This window comes from Lactuca virosa, chromosome 3 (assembly GCF_052849685.1).
Source record: "Lactuca virosa cultivar CGN04683 chromosome 3, Lactuca_virosa_CGN04683_v6, whole genome shotgun sequence".
Lineage (NCBI taxonomy): Eukaryota > Viridiplantae > Streptophyta > Magnoliopsida > Asterales > Asteraceae > Lactuca > Lactuca virosa.
Genome location: NC_136428.1, coordinates 177,693,539 through 177,711,612, shown reverse-complemented (window position 1 = coordinate 177,711,612; position 18,074 = coordinate 177,693,539).

Genomic DNA, 18,074 nt, shown 5'->3' with positions numbered 1-18,074 from the left:
GTTGAATGGTGTAGCTGAGAGGCGCAATCGGACCTTGTTGGACATGGTTCATTCCATGATGAGTCGAGCTTCACTACCAATCTCATTTTGGGGGTATGCCTTAGAGACTGCGGCCCATATCCTTAGACTAGTCCCTACAAAGAAGGTTGCCAAAACACCTCACGAGGTGTGGACTGGAAAAGTTCCCAATCTAGACCACATAAAGATTTGGGGTTGCGAGGCTTTCTTGAGACGCGAGACTCACGATAAGCTCGAACCCCAAAGCGAAAGGTGTATTTTCATCGGCTACCCACAGAAATCCTTTGGTTACATCTTCTACAGACCCAGTGATAATCTGGTCTTTGTAGCAAGAAGAGGATTCTTTCGAGAGAGAGAATTCATGAGCCAAGGAGACAGTGGGAGGCAAATTGACCTTGAGGAAATTCAAGAGTCAAGTGGTGAAGGAACCTCAAACCCTAGCCCTCAACCTGAGGAGAAAACTCTTGTTGAGCCGACTGAAGAATCTATACCTCTGAGGCGTTCCACCAGAGTTAGGAATGCACCTGAGCATTATTATGGTTTTCATATTACTGCAGAAGGTGAGACACTTATCAGTGATAACACACTGGTAAATCTGGATGAGCCTAACAGCTACACGGAAGCCATGGCAGGCCCTGAGGCTGCTAAATGGAAAGAGGCTATGGATAGCGAGATACAGTCCATGTATGACAATCAAGTTTGGAACTTAGTTGACAATGTACCTGATCGTAAGATAGTTGGGTGCAAATGGATCTTCAAGAAGAAGACGGACATGGATGGTAATGTACACACTTATAAGGCACGACTGGTTGCAAAGGGTTATTCTCAAACTCCGGGAGTTGATTATGATGAGACCTTTTCACCAGTGGCGAAGATTAAGTCTATTAGGGTTCTGTTAGCCATTGCTGCATTTCATGATTATGAAATATAGCAAATGGATGTCAAAACCGCTTTCCTTAATGGAAACTTGGCTGGAGATGTTTACATGGTTCAGCCAGAGGGTTTGGTCAGTACAGAGTACCCCAGTAGAGTGTGTAAGCTCGAGAAATCCATTTATGGATTAAAACAGGCACCTCGCAGATGGAATCTTTGCTTTGATGAGAAAGTCAAAGAATTTGGCTTTTCAAGGAGTGAAGAAGAATCTTGTGTCTATATCAAGGCTAGTGGGAGTATAGTCAGATTTTTGGTACTGTATGTGGATGACATACTACTCATAGGAAATGACATCCCAACCCTGCAGGAAGTAAAGTCCTGGCTTGGGAAGTGTTTCGCTATGAAGGACCTTGGAGAAGCTGCCTATATCCTAGGGATAAGGATTTTGAGAAACAGGAGTAAAGACTAATTGGACTTAGTTAAATCACCTATGTGGACAAAGTGTTGAAAAGGTTCAACATGCATAACTCCAAGAAAGGAGAGTTACTCATCCAGAGTAACGCCAGATTGAGTAAGACACAAAGCTCTAGTACTGAGGCTGAGATAGAAGAAATGAGTCGAATACCTTATGCTTCAGCTCTAGGATCGATCATGTATGCTATGACGTGTACTCGACCTGATGTAGCCTTTGCTTTGAGCATGGTTAGCAGGTATCAGGCGAACCCTGGCAAGGCACACTGGACTGCGGTAAAAAATATCCTCAAGTACCTACGGAGGACTAAGGACTGGGTCCTTACCCTCGGTGGCAGTGAGGACTTGAGAGTTGTAGGGTACAGTGATGCTAGCTTTCAGACTGACAGGGATAATTTCCGCTCTTAGTCGGGCTGGGTCTCTACTCTAAACGGAGGGGCAATTACTTGGAAAAGTTCCAAGCAGGACACAGTGGCTGATTCCACTTGTGAATCAGAGTATATAGCAGTAAGCAAGGCAGCAAAGGAGGCTATATGGCTAAAGAACTTCATCGGAGACCTTGGAGTTGTACCAGCTATAAAGGAGCCAATGGAGATTTTCTGTGACAGCAATAGTGCGGTTGCCTTAGCCAAGGAACCAAGAGATCATGGGAGATCCAGACACATTGACAGAAAATATCACTTCATTAGACATCGAATAGAAGAAGGAATCCTAGTGGAAAAGAGGGTATCATCGGATGAGAACCCAGCATATCCCCTCACGAAGGGATTGACTCGGGCTAAGCATCTCCAGCATGTTCGGAGCATAGGGATGAAGGATGATATTAGTTTTAGTAGTTAGATAATCTTGAAATTTGTAAAATGTAATTGACATTTGATGATAAATAAAAGCTGTTATTTATGAGTAAAGTGTTGCTATCTCTTGTCAATCGTTTACTATTATTTCTTTTTGCATGTTTTGACTTCCAGAATAATTATGTTATGGTTTATATCTTATTATTCAAACTCTCCACAGTCGGTCATATGTTGGAAGTAGATATGAATCAAGACTGTCATGGGTTGGCTTGTAGAGGTCTAAGATGTTAGACAAAGCGGGGCTACAACACTCATGAGTGCTCATAAGTTCTGAGTATTGGATTCAACCCACGCTCACTTGTATCACTTCATGGAATTTATCTCGAGTGATCGTGAGACGGTAATATCATATAAGTCTTCAAACCTAGAGATATGATTTGTTGCCTATGAGTTGGTTATGCATTGATTGCACGAAAACACATTGGTAACTCGATGTCATAAACCGTGCTTTTGTGTGTAATTCAACAAGTAGTAGAGCAAACATATGAGTCGAAGTTTATATGTTCCTTCTAGTATTAGAAGCGATATCTGGGCCCCTCGATGATTTTGTTTTAACCTATGTACCGGGCCCGGTCAGAACTAAATTGATGTGTTCAGTTAAGTTTTATGTCATACAAATAGGAAATCGGGAAACAAATGTTGGACAATAAGCAAGACCATGTTCCATGTATTTGTCTGGCTGATATCTAGAACAGAGGATTATATGATCACTTATCTAAAATGGCGCTTCATAGTTCAACAGAGTTTAAAGAGCTACGATTGCTGATCGGTTCCTGAAGTCATACTTGCAACTATAGTTATTAGACTTATCCAAGTGGGAGACTGTTGGATATAGTGTCTAAGTCCATAACTATATTTGGTATGTACTTGACCCGACCCGGCATGGTCCATTTGGGTTGCACTTCACCAGAACAATTTATGGATAATCGTTTGAGAATAGTATAAGTTATGATTTATTAATATATTATAAGTCCTAATATATTAATATAAAATCATATTATTTAGTTAGTATTGATATATAATTAATCTACAATTAATTTAGAGATCAAAAGTATGACTAATTAAATATGGGCTCTTGTATTTATATAGTGTGTGCTAATGATTATTTGGAATGGGCTAGGCTTGCATGGAAAGTCCATGGATACTCCATGGAGCTTTAACCCATGGATCTCATGGAAATGAAAAGACATGGGTATTGGGGTTTACATGAATGTAACCCTAATCCACCACACATATAAAGGAGGCTTTGGTTCTTGAAATCACACGAGTTGTGGTGAGTAAAGTAAGAGGGCCGATTTCAAGAAGGTGATTACTATTCTCTCAAAGTTCCAAGTTTGTGGTGATTTGTGATTTCCATTCGAGGCATCCACACTATTGGTGCTAGGCTCTAAAACTCCAAGCAATCAACTACGACTACAAGGTAAGTAATTCTACTAGCATTATTTGATTCAAGTTCCCCATGCCATGCTAGATAGGATAAGAACCTTGGAAAAATAATTATTTGCATGTATCATAGTCAAACATAGATCCAAGGTTTCTAGGGTTGCATGTACACCATAGGAGTGTTAGAATGCTCAAAAACCCATCAGGATCGCATTCGGGCATTCAGGTGTGATATGGCGTCTAGCCAGACGAGTACGCGCACACTGTCCTTTAAGGACTTCTGTGGGAGTGGTGCGCCGGATTTCTACCAGGTGAAAGACCCCATTGCTGCTAGGAGATGGATCGCAGACATCGAGTCTGCGCAGCTGACCAACTTCTGCCCCGAGGGGTCGAAGTTGAGATATGCAGCAGGGTGTTTGAGAGACAGAGCTAGAGATTGGTGGGAGTTTGTTGGTGACTCATTGGGAGCCTCGGCTGTTGAGGCTATGACCTGATCAGATTTTGTGACCCGGTTCAGGGCTGAGTTCGCACCTGCGGTGGAGCTTCAGCAGTTGGCCAGGGAGTTCCTAGACATGAGACAGACTACGGAGACAGTGGCGGAGATCACCGCCATGTTCCGGGAGAGGGCATTATTGGTGCCCCAGAATGCGGGTGATGAGGATATGAGGAGGACCCGTTACCATGACATGCTACGAGCTGATATTCGGGAGCATGTCAGTTTTTCAGCTTGCCCTACCCTGGACTCCATGATTGTCAGGGCTAGGGAGAGGGAGATTGATGTGGAGCACATCCGGAAGAGGAAGGCATCGGAGGGGCTGACGACGGGGGCTTCGGGGAAGAAGCCCAAGGGATCCGATGGTAGGCTGAAAGGCCAGTCAGGGCGGGACTGCTGTGGGAAATGCGGTCGGTCACATGAGGGAGCTTGTCGCACTGGGCCGGGTTCAGGCTGCTATAAGTGTGGCAAGGTTGGGCATTTTGGCAGAGATTTTACTGCCCCTGCTCCTGCGATTCAGATATCAGACCTGATTTGCTTTCATTGCAATCAAAAGGGCCATAAAAAGGCCAATTGCCCTAGATTGACAGCAGCAGCGGCGCCGGCAGTGGCACCGACTCCAGCGACAGCACGGGTTGTGGATGGCCGGAAGGCCAAGTTGGAGGCTCCAGTGGTTCGGAGCCGAGCGTTTCAGCTGACAGCCGAGGAGGCACGCGCTGCACCCGATGTGGTGACGGGTATGACTTCTTGTTTATACTTTTATGATATGCTGCTGTGATGTTGATATGTTATGTATGCGCTCTGGTTAGGATCGTTCCATGTGAACGGTATTCCAGTTCAGGTATTGTGTGATTCGCGTGCTACCCGATCGTTTGTCTCTCTTGCGCTTAGCAAGAAGTTTTCGGAGTCTTCGGGCATGTTGGATTGTCTTCTAGAGGACGAGATTGCAGACAACCGGTCGGTACGAACGTCAGAGGTCTACCGTGATTGTGTTTTGAGGCTGTTCCAGGAACGTTACCTGGTGAACTTGGTTCCCATACCTTTGCGGGGGAACAAGGTTATTATTGGTATGGATTGGCTGAGCCCCAGTGGGGCAGTGATTGACTGCGCGCAGCAGTCAGTACGGATTAGGTCATGAGTTTTATCTGTATGAGTTTTATCTTGGTCTGGTTACATGCTTTGGTCATGAGTTTTATCTGTATGATATGTTACGTGTATGATAGGGATTGGTTTCCCTGATAGCGGTCCTTAGGACCAAAGGGTAGGTCAGTACCCGGAGATGCCTGACTGTATGTTTATATCTTGTTGTATGCTAGTGGTAGGGGGTGGAATAGTCCCCAGTTATCGGTTGAAAGATACCGATGACAGTTACCGGTTGAAAGATACCGACGATGATTATCGGTTGAAAGATATCGATGATGATTACCGGTTGAAAGATACCGATGATGATTACCGGTTGAAAGATACCGATGATGAGTACCGGTTGAAAGATACCGACGAAGATTATCGGTTGAAAGATACCGAGGATATTGTATGGTATGCGGTATGATGGGGGAACTCACTAAGCTTTGTGCTTACGGTTTCGGTTTTGATTTCAGGTACCTCTTCGTCTAAGGGGAAGGAGCCGGTGGCGTAGCATCGCATCACACACACACACATGATTTCCGCATGGAGTTTTCTGGGATTGTACTCTGATATGTTATTATTTTATGACTCGGGTTTTCAGACATGATGCATGGTTTTATGAGATGATGTGTTTTCACAGTATTTTCTTATGAATGTTTTTATGAGTCAATTAAGTAAAAAAAAAAAAATTTTGGACTTGAAAATTGGGATGTTACATATCCATATGAATATGGTATTTATCTGAACAAGCAGACTCCAAAACATCATTATCTAAAGACATGTGATTTTGAACAAGAATCAAAAGTAGTCTGATTTGAAATTGCTTTGTAACATTCTTTTGATATAAAGACATTAAAATTGAAAAGTTTGAATTCTTCTAAACATAAAAATTAACTGTAGCATTTCGAATGTTAAGTTTCTTTTAGAAAAAGTTAATCACACAGCACACTTTCTTTGAACTTCAACATTATTGATGTTCTGAAGCAATGTTGGGTGTAATACTGATGGGGTTTATATGCAATAACGTGCATAAATCCTGATATACCTAAGGGTACATGCAACCTATTAAATATATGTCATAACAGTATTGAAGTAACATTATATTGAACAACAAGAACCCTATAAACCCTACCTATTTTGGAAAATCATAAACAAGTTAGGGATTACATACCTTTTCAGTTTCTCTTGGAAGCAAGCACCAGAAATCTCGTGCCTAATATGGTTCACACCCAAACTCTAGCAGCTAGGAAACTTTAAGAAAGAGGAGAAGAGAAGGCAAATTTCAGATATGCACTTTGGAAAAGGAGTGTCCATAATATAGAGGGTTCAAGGCCCTATTTATAGTTGATAAGAAAACCGTAGATAACCCCTACTTGATTAAAATAGTAATTTCTCAAATCAGGTAATTATTTGGTTTCCTATTTATCTTCAAGGCACATTGTAGAAGCTCCTAAACCCCTTATAAAATCTTCTAAGGGTGGAAGCTTCTGGAACACCTTCTTGTTCAACTATTGATCAATTACAACTTAGGCCCTTCTACTTTTAATTAATTCAATTAATCCCAAAGTTAATTTTAATTAATGTCTGATTAATTCTTAATTAAATAATACTATTTCTAATTAATATATTATCCTCATAATATATTAATAAATCATTTATTGCTATTTATTAATCATATAATAAATCAATAAATCAGTCTCTTTCTTTAAAAGTCATCCTTTTCAATTATCTGGTTTGAGGGGAACCTAAAAGGACTTTATTGATAACTCAAGTATATACCAATTTAGTTATTGGCTTAGACACCTAATCCAACAGTCTCCCACTTTAATAAGTCTATATTTAGAATTTTCAGTATAACTTTTAAATTATCAACAAAGAGTGCTTCCAAAAGAAACTCCAGTCTCTGATCTGATCAGACATTAGTCCTAAGATAAGTGATTAAATATTCCTCCATTCTACAAGATATCGTATGAACACGAGACATGGATTAGAATAATTTTCATTGTCCAAAATTTTGTTTCCCGATTTTGTTATTTATGATGACGTCGTAAGACTTCTAATTGAACACATCAATTTAGTCATGGCTGGGCCAACACTATAAGTCAACACCAAATCACCGAGGTGCCAAAAAATATCGGTTTTCCCATTAGGGAAAGAAAAAGAATAAACTTTGACTCATATTCTTGTATCGTTTACTCACCAAATCATACATGACACTATTTTTAATTACACCAAGATACATATGTGGTTTTGCAATACTAATGTACAACCGATTTGGAAATTACAACTCATATATCTCAGCTTTAAGAATATAAGATATTATCCTCTCAGAATTACCCATGATATAATCCATGAAGCAACTCTATGAGCGTAGGTTCATCCAATACTCAAAACTCCATAGGCAATCTACAATTAAATTCATGACAGTCTTCATTCACTACTTTCTTCCTAAATTATGAACGACTGTGGAGTTTTGAATAATAAAACTATTTAGAAAGTAAAACATGAAAAATGAAACACAAGAATAAATAATGGACAAAGGCAGTAAACAAACTTATAAATAATCTCTATTATTCAATCACAAAAATCAATTACATTTATTATGTTATAAGTTTCAAACTAATCATCTAAGTACTAAAACTAATATCATCTCTCAAACCAATGATCCTAGCATGTTGACTATGTTTAACCCTAGTCAGAGCCTTTGTGAAAGGATCTGTAGGATTCTCTTCTGACGAAAGTCTCTTTACTACGAGATAAACTGCTTCAACTCTATGTTTAATATAATGGTACTTTCTGTCAATATGTCTTGATTTACCATGATCTCTCGGTTCTTTGGTCAAAGCAACTGCTCCTTCATCATCACATGAAAGTTCTATTGGCTCCTGAATGGTCGGAACTAGTCCGAGATCACCGATGAAATTCTTTACCTAAGATGATTCCTTTGATGCTTCACTCGCTGCTATGTACTCATATTCACAAGTTGAATCATCCATCGTGTCATGCTTGGAACTATTCCAAGTGACTGCTCCTCCATTTAACAGAAACACCCAGCCAGATTGAGATTGAAGACTGACTCTATCTGTTTGAAAGTTGGTGTCATTATACCCACTTACACTCAACATATCACTGCCACCAATAACTAGAACTAGATCCTTTGCCTTCACGAATACTTGAAAATGTTCTTCACTACTATCCATTGAGCTCCGCCAGGATATCCTTGAAAGTGACTAACCATTCTTAAAGTAAAACACATCAGGGCGAGTACATGTCATAGCGTACATGATCGATCCTACAGCCGAAGCATATGGTACTCGACTCATTTCTTCTATTTCGTCATATGTAATAGGGCTTTGAGTCTTACTCAACTTGACATTACTCTGAATAGGTAACTCTCATTTCTTAGAATTTTTTGTACAAAATTTAGTACCTTATGAAAGTATGTACTTTGGCTAACACCAATTAGTCTTTTCTTTCTATACCATAAGATTCTTATCCCAAGAATATAGGTTGCCTCTCCTAGATCCTTTATAACAAAACACTTTCCAAGCAAAGACTTTACTTATTGCAATGTTTGAATGTCATTTCCTATAAGGATTATGTCATCAACATACAATACTAGAAAGGTTACTATACTCCCACTGGCCTTGACATACACACAAGACTCATTTTCACTTCTAGAGAAACCAAACTCTTTGACTTTCTCATGGAAGCAAAGATTCCTGCTGCGAGACGCTTGTTTCCCTCCATAAATAGATTTCTCAAGCTTACACATTATATTAGGAAACTTTGAATCTACAATACCCTATGGATGACTCATGTAACATCCTTATCCAACTTCTCATTAAGAAAAGCGAGGTTTACATCTATCTGCCATATTTCATAATCATGAAAGGCAGCTGTGGCGAGCATTATCCTAATAGACGTTATCTTGACCACTGGTGAGAAAGTCTCATCATAGTTATTCCCTGGGGTTTAAGTAAAGCCTTTCGCAACCAGTCGTGCCTTGAAAGTGTGTACCTTTCCATCCATGTCGGTCTTCTTCTTGAAGATCCATTTGCAACTAACTGTCTTTCGACCAGGTTCTTGATCAACCAAATTCCAAACTTGGTTATCATACATGGACTTGATCTCGCTATCCATTTCCTCTTACCATTTGGCAGCTTGAGGGCCCACCATCACTTCCTTGTAGTTAGCTGGCTCATCCAAATTTGCCAATGTACCATCACTGATAAACGTGTCACCATATGGCGTTCTATGGAAATCATAGAATGCATGTGGCATGATAACTCTACTAGATCGGCGAAGTGGTAATGAACTATCAAAAGGTTCAACATGAGTCTCATCCTCTGGTTGAGTGCTACTATTTTCTTAGGTTCCTTCATTGGTTAACTCTTGAATCTCTTCTAGGTCAATGGTACTCCCACAGTCGTCTTTTCATATGAGATCTCTCTTGCGAAAGACTCCATTTTGTGCTACAAAGACCACGTTCTCACTAGGTTTGTAGAACAAATATCCAAAAGACTTTTGTGGGTATCTAATGATAATACATCTCTCACTTCTTGGTTCTTGATTTTCATCAATCTCACGTCTAAAAAAATCTTCACAACCCTATACCTTGATTTGTGCTAACGAAAGAACTTTCCCACAAATAAATGGGATGAACCGTGTCTAAAAAGGTCGGATTACGCCTCTCAGCCACACCATGAAGTTGTGGTTTGTCACACCCCAAAACCGGAATGGCGAAAACGTTATGGGGTGGAGGACTTCATGTACAGTATCATAACAATGCATAATAGTAAAGACAAGCAACAACATCCATTGCATTAATATAATAATTTTAATACAAGCGTGTTCTGTATAGTTTGTAAGACACCAAAATGAATGATCAAAATAAAAGATGAATCTTGAATGTGCTCCATCTTCTCAAAAGCTTCATCGGTACCTGTCTACTGATGACCTAAGAATACAAGTTATTTTGAAAGAGTTTATCAGCATTACGCTGGTGAGTTCATAAGTATTTAGTGTCATTGCTTGTATGAAAATGTTTATAACAACGTAGTGTAAATGTTCGTAATTGTCTGCAAATGTTTGGAAATTGTTGAATTCCCTAGAAAATCCTATATTTTCTACTGAAATGTAGTCTTCTACCAAGACCCGACCATTTGTATGTTTGTTCTTTTGTAAATGTAAGAGTTTTTCCCAGTGAGACTATCATTATAAAAATATAGTTTAAGTCATCGTTTATGTGAGATGATTACAAATAAATGTAATAGGGGAAAATAATGTTTTACCTCAGCAGTGTCACTGCTGGCTATAAAGTGATAAAAATACAGACTCCAGGTAGTATAAAATGTACAATACACCTGTAACAACCCGAAATTTCTAACTCGTACAATTCTTCATTTTTATCAAAGATAGCCTCATTTTGCAATTTTGTAATAATGTTTTCGGTCTATATGGGTACTTGAGGCGTAGTATAATCTTGATATGAGTCTTAGGAGGGGTGGGAATGTGTGTAGCATCACAAAAATCGAGCCAAACACACCCATCAAGGTGTGTGCGGCCGCACACCCGAGTGTGCGGCCAGCCAGCCGCACACAGCCGACCGCACACCCCTTCTTTGGCAGCACACTCGTCTGGCAGCACTTACATACATATAAGAAAGAGTCTTGGCCTTCATTTCACCCTTTTACACCATCTTAGTCAAGAACTCGTTTTCTCTCAAGTGGATCCCCAATTTTTCACCTAGATCTCCAAGTAGTAAGTGTTTTTGGCCTTTGATTTATAGATTCCTTACTCCATGTAGTGTAAATCACTGATTTCGTCCATGAAATCAGCTCATTCTAGTGAATCTTCAAGTGTTCTTCAAGAACACCAACAACACCAAGAACACCTACTAAGTTCTTGGGCTCCAAACAGCCCCATACGCTTCTACACTGTAAGTACCCTACTCCTACATGTGTTTAGATATATTAAAGCCTTGTTAAAAGCCCCAAAACTCGATTTGACAGGAGTGTGCGGCTGCACACGTTCATGTGGTCGTACACCCCTTATTTTGGTGCTTTAAGGCCTCAAACTCAAGTAGCATTCTAGCAAATGATCAAGGACACATAGGGGAATAAGATACGAACTTAGAAACACGTTTTGGACCATTTTTGCTAGGAGTGTGCGACCGCACACACCATGGCCGCACGCACTTGGCCGCACACACCCTTTTAAGGGTCCAAAATAGCAACAAACTCTCAATCTGGCTAAGCAATGGCCAAAACACCTTCTTAGGATCATCACAAAGTCTTGGAAAATCGATTTGGACACATTCCTATGGGAGTGTACGGCCGCACTAAGTCCTGGCCACACACTCTAGCCGCACACCTGGCCGCACACACATAAAAATTGTGTTTGGTGACCTTACACTCAAATCTAAGACCCTACACTCATGTAGGGACTTCCATAGGTGTTTGTAACACCTAATTCTAAGTATTTCCATGTCCCTAAGGCATGCCCATGTGCCTATTAGTGGTTATATACCCTAAGTAATTTCATATACGTGTTATTACATGTAAAATAGGGTTCGTTAATGCTCAAGACTCCAATTGACACCCGACGATCCTATATCGATCTTTCATTCAAGTTACTCACTACAGGTGAGTTCATACCCCCTTAATTAACCTTTTAAATGTTTTGAAATGCTTTTATGGGGGGATACAAGTTGAATCATGATAGTTATCATATCAATCACATGTGATTAATAACTATCAAACTATGGAGTTACTACACTTTTAGATGTTTTACCAAGCAAACTACATCTTTCCTTTCAAATTCTGTTATGACTAAGTTTCAAGCAAAGGTTTTCATGTACTCAAACTGTGTTCCAAATAAAGCATTTCTTATACTTTAAATTGTTTATATCAAACAAAATGCTTTTAAATCGTTTTATAAATTGACATCAAGTCATCAATTCTTCTTATTAAACTTTCCTAATGTTCTACAAAACTTCTTTTAAACTTTGATATTATCAATTGCATGCCTCTATATGTATAGTTATATAAGTAATGTTTAAAGGACTTAGGACTGCTAACCCGCCTTATTTCCTGTTCCTTGTTTGGTTGTGGACTTAGGGTATCCTGTTAGTTGTCCGAAGGTCATCTAAATATTAGTTATATATTATGTATACATATATAGACATAAAAATTCTATCAGTCAGTTCAGTACCTTTGGGTAGCAAAGGCATCCTCCCATTATTCATATACATATATTACTAGTAACTATTAAGGGTATAGTTAGGAGATACTATTTACTATTTCTAGTACGAGGAATCACACAAGAGTCAGTTCATTCATGAGTCTATACAAATATTTAAATACTATAAATAGAATGTGACATACTACTTCTCGATACGACACTTCATTGTGGTATCACCTTGTAACCAGATTCTCCTGGAGGGAGAACGGGAATTATGTGTATAGATCTATACGGGACAGACACTCCCACATCTCGTCTGCTAGCTACAGTCCAAGCCGATAAGGCCCAGGGGTGCCAAAATGTCACCTCACTATATATGACCTGGAGGGTCATCAATTATTCAGCGTCGATCAGCATGGTTACATACGAGTTCATATTCAAATCCTTTATTTATCCAATTAAGAATTAAAGGCCAATTTAGACTTTTCGAGGTGTGTCCTTCATTTGATACCACCTGGAGTCTACACTTCATTTATTGAGTCTATGTTTTATCCACTTTATAGTCAGCAGTGTCACCGCTGAGGTAAAATATTATTTTCCCTGTTACAGTTACTTTGTGATTTTATCACCTACACGTTTATGTATAGCTATATTTAGATAATAATAGTTATACTAGGGGAAAAACCTCCATTTTTACAGAGGCGCAAATCTTCAAAACAGTCGGGTCTTAGTAGAAGACTGCTTTTTATACTAGTAAGAAATATGGGATTTTCTAGGGTTTTTCATACTTATACCAAGTTTTCATATAACAATTTCAAGTCTTTTCTTTTCAGTTTTACAAATCAATGACACTAAAATACTTATGTTCTCACCAGCTTTAAGGCTGATACTCGCTTCCAAAATAACTTGTATTCTCAGGTCACCAGTAGACAGGTACGATAACCAGGTTTTGAGAAGACGGAGCGGTTAAGACTATTCTTTTATTTATGATTTCTTATTATCATGTTGTATACTATGAAAGAACTCACATGTATTAAAATGTTACTATTAATGCAATGGATGATGTTGTTGCTTGTTTACTACTTTACATTGTTGTGATACTTTACATGACGTCCTCCGCCCCAGAACGTTTCGCCGTTCTTGGTTTTGGGGTGTGACAGATTGGTATTAGAGCATTGTTTATAGTGAATCGAGTATATCAACCCATAAAAGATATACAGACTATAAATACAATGGGATTAAAATACTCTGACCAAGAGTTTATACTTTTAAATAATAAAATATTTAACTAAGTATTCATGCCTGCATTCATACTAAAATCAGTGTCACTAGGACAGAACAAAAGTATTACGATTGTTGGGCAGCACAAGTAGACTTAGAGACATATAGTCAAATATGGGAAGATATAGCCTGATCAACTATATTATCCAAGGATTGACTAGTATGTGCCTAAGTATGGTTGTGAGGTTTCAACAAGTCTAAAAACTTACCAACACTACCACATTGAAAACCTTAGAACAAAACATAAACCTAAAATACTATAGGGGTATTTTGTGTTACTATAAATTACTTATGTGTTCATTCCTTATATCCCATTTCTCGCGTAGATAATATGGATGGATTCCATCCCCACTGCAACTTGTACTTCCTTAACCAAGGTAATGGAGGAGGGTTTGAAGCTGAGCCAGAAAATGATCACCCAATCCCTGTGGATGATCACCAGGCTGAAGGCTTTGCAGATGGTTCTGACTCCGAGCCTGAAGTTGAGAACCTACCCCCAGTGGCTCATGTCCCAAATCCTAACCCTCGTCCGACTTTTCAAGGCCCGACGCCTCCGTGGGTGGAATGTTTGGAAACATGGGGCGAAGAGAAAGATCAACCTATACCGTTTAACGGTGACCGAAGCTTCTATAACCTGAGCGAGGGGAGTTCAGCGGACAGGGTTCTGCCAATTCCGGTCCGCAGTGTTGCCCGAAACGAGATTCAGGGCAGGACAACGCTCCATCGAATCACCGAAGTTGACACCAATGCAAGAATGCATTCCCTCCGCACCATTCGTCTGGAAGATGCTCGCGAGAGATCTAGGGGAGACCATGAGACGCTACTGCAGGCACTAGCTGAAACTCGAGCCGAAGTCATAGAGCTCCGAGTACACCAGAGGGTGTACGAAAGACACCTGCTAGATATGGAATGTCAACTGGCTGAACTAAGGGTTCACCAGAGGGATGACCGTCACCAGTAATAGATGCCTTATCTTCCCTTCCTTGTTATAAGGAATCGTCTTCCTGTCTATGCCCTAGGTAGCACTTTTATATGTAACTACCCCAATGCCACGAGTACATTTAGTTAAGTCTTCATGCTGTCAAAACTTTTCTACTCCAGATATGATGTAAGACCTACTACAAGGTCAATTTTCCCAAACTTATTACATCATAATTATTAACGATATGGACAGTCGGCTAATTTCTGTGTCAACTTTTGTTCAAATACTTTAATCCTACTATCGTTAGAATTCTATCTGAAACGCACTCTAGTCAAGTTATTGAGCTATGGTAATTTAGCTCAGGGATCACTTCCAATTCTTGTTGAAGGTTGGATAGCAATCATCTTATAACCATTCCATGAACCTACTTCTACTCTTTACTAGGACTGCATCATAGGGATGTAGGTCAAACCCTCGAGAACTTACTCCTACTCTTTACATGAATGGTCGAAATACGTCTAGGTTCAACCATACTCACTCACGAACTCATTTTCCTTTGTATAACAGAATCATGTCGTCATCCTGAAATAACCACCCGAGCAACGAAACCCCTATCCTTCATATCGACACCGCTACCTTCCAAGCAGCGGTATCAACTGTCGTGACAGCTGTCCTTGCACACCTCAACACTAGTAACGAAAGCAAGGCTGAAAAAGGTGGTGATAATTCAAATTGTTGTAAACACCCGGGAAGTCAGCAAATGATAACCGTTGCAAACACCCAAAGCCACAACTCAGAGTTTAAGAAACGAAAGCGTCAAGCTCAAAAGGAACGCAAGCGATTCCAAAGGCTTGCCATGCAACAGAAACCAGTGGCGACCCCTGCCACCTCAACACCGGTCAAGCGATATGAGGGAACACTCCCAAAGTGTAACAAGTGTAACTACCATCATAATGGAGCTTGCCGGGTATTGCAATGCATCAATTGCAACAAAACGGGACACATTGCTCGTTTCTATAGAACCACCTCTACCACCGGAGCTAGCCAAGTTTGCTATAGTTGTGGTGAGGCAGGACACTATTACAGGAATTGTCCAAAAAGGAAGATCAACGAAAACAACTGTGTCCTCCTAACTCCGACCCGACACTTCACTTCCACCACTAATGCTGGTACAAGCTAGATATGTCATTTATATGGTGAGATTGGACATCTCCAGAAGGATTGTCCAATAACAGAGAATTCTGGCGCGGACGGGAAGATACTAAGGATCACAGCCGCAGGAGAGACTACTCCGGACCCACGTTAAAGTACTAGGACGTTTCGTTATAATAGACTTATAAACTATTAAACACTAGTGCAACTCGAGTCTTGTCTTTTGCGAGATCCCGCAAGTAAAGGGACTCTCGTGCTGCGTATACGTGCTTTTGTAGTATACCTTATTCGCAGTAGTAGTCATATAGTAGACTAAAGTACTGTAACTCTGTTAAAAGTTGCACCGTTGTGGTTAGTTTGAAATACCTTTTTAAACTAAGTCTAATGCCTCTTATTCCGAGTAGTCCGACATTTTCATATAACTTGAGCAAATCCGACCCTCACAATACCAGTCTCACGTATAAATTCTTTTCTCCAAAAATCGCCTTTCTAGCGAAGCTATCATTTCAGAACTCCGAGGTACTCATGTGGAGAGCATCTTATGTTTCGTATCCTTCCCGAAGACATCGCAGCAAACCTCCCCGGAGTATGACTCGTACAGTACGTCAAGTTCAACCCATAGACCCATACAGTTGACCTATCACTGGAGAAGGTATACGCAAGGGTGGTATATAATTAAGATTCTACAGGCTTAGAATTAATGGTTCCGCTTTAACTTCTTTTCCTTGTTTGCATGTGAGCTTAAAGAAGAATCATTTATTAGACTTCCTTTTTCAGTCTTAATTATATACGACTCGTATACACGAAGCCGTGAGTGATGAACCAAATATGACTTATGATGTGAACTTTAGGACGGAGACTGCCCGAAACTACGAGTGATCGTACTGCCATATGGATAAACTTAGAATCCAATCAAATGCCTTCTCACCTATCGAGACAATAGATTTATATAGAACAGAAAACTCCCAGGATTTACCTCCGCAACGTCAAATCGAACTTAGGATCGACTTAGTTCCAGGGGCTACCCTAGTAGCCAAACCACCCTATCGTCTAGCACCTGCATTGAGGCAAGAACTGTCCGATCAACTTAACGAACTGCTCAGCAACAGCTTTATAAGACCAAGCTTCTCACCCTGGGGAACTCCGGTCTGGTTCGTCAAAAAGAAAGACTGATCACTTTCATATATACATCAAGTATAGGAAGCTCAAAAAGCTAACCATCAAAAATCAGTACCCTTTTGCCTATCATAGACGAATTATTTGATCGACTGTAAAAGGACGATCCTCTTTTCAAAAGCCAATCCAAGATCCGGGTATCGCCGACTACGAGTGCTAGGGGAGGATGTTCCGAAGACAGCCTTCCGAACTCGTTATGGGCACTACAAATTGGTAGTGATGCCGTTCGGATTAACAAACACACCGCAGTATTCATAGATTTAATGGTTAAGGTGTGTCGTCCTCACTAGGATCAGTTCATCATCGTCTTCATCGGTGATATACTTATCTACTCTCGTAGTAAGGAGAAGCATAGTCAACATCGTCAACAGATCTTGGAAACATTTCGATCAGAGGAGCTCTAAGAGAAATTCTGTTAAACGCGAGTTTGGATTCGAAGAGTCAAATTCCTGTGTCACATTGTTAGTGAAGAGGGAATTCAAGTAGACACTTCCAAATCCAGGGCTCAGTCGCATTTTGATGTAACGAGGTAAGATCATTACCTAAGCCTCCCATCGGTTAGAAACCCTCAAAGCTAGCTATGAAATTCACGATCTAGAGTAAGAGGGCATCATTAGAGAAATCGTTCAGATTAGTGGACGATTAAAAACCTCTAGTGACCGACAGAAAAGTTACGTAGGGCTTCTCGAGATTCTCGCCAGAATCGGCCCTGTAGCTTACAAACTTAACTTATCCCGCGAACTCAGTAACATACATCTTACCTTCCACGTCTCGAACTTGAAAAAGTGCCTATCCGACGAGACTCTTGTAATTTCACTCGACGAGATCGAGATCAACGAGAGCCTCAACTTCGTGGCAGAACCAGTAGAAATCATGGACCGAGAGGGCAAACGAACCAAGCAAAGCCGTATCCCAATTGTGAAGGTTCGCTGGAACGCCAAGCGAGGACCGGAATTCACTTGGGAGCACGATGATCAGTTTAAGCTGAAATGCCCTCATCTTTTTACTTAGTTATTTGTAATAACTTAGTTGCTTGAACTCTAATTTCGGGACGAAATTCCCTCTAACGGGGGGATGATGTAACAAGCCGAAATTTATAACTCGTACAATTCTTCATTTTTATCAAAGATAGCCTCATTTT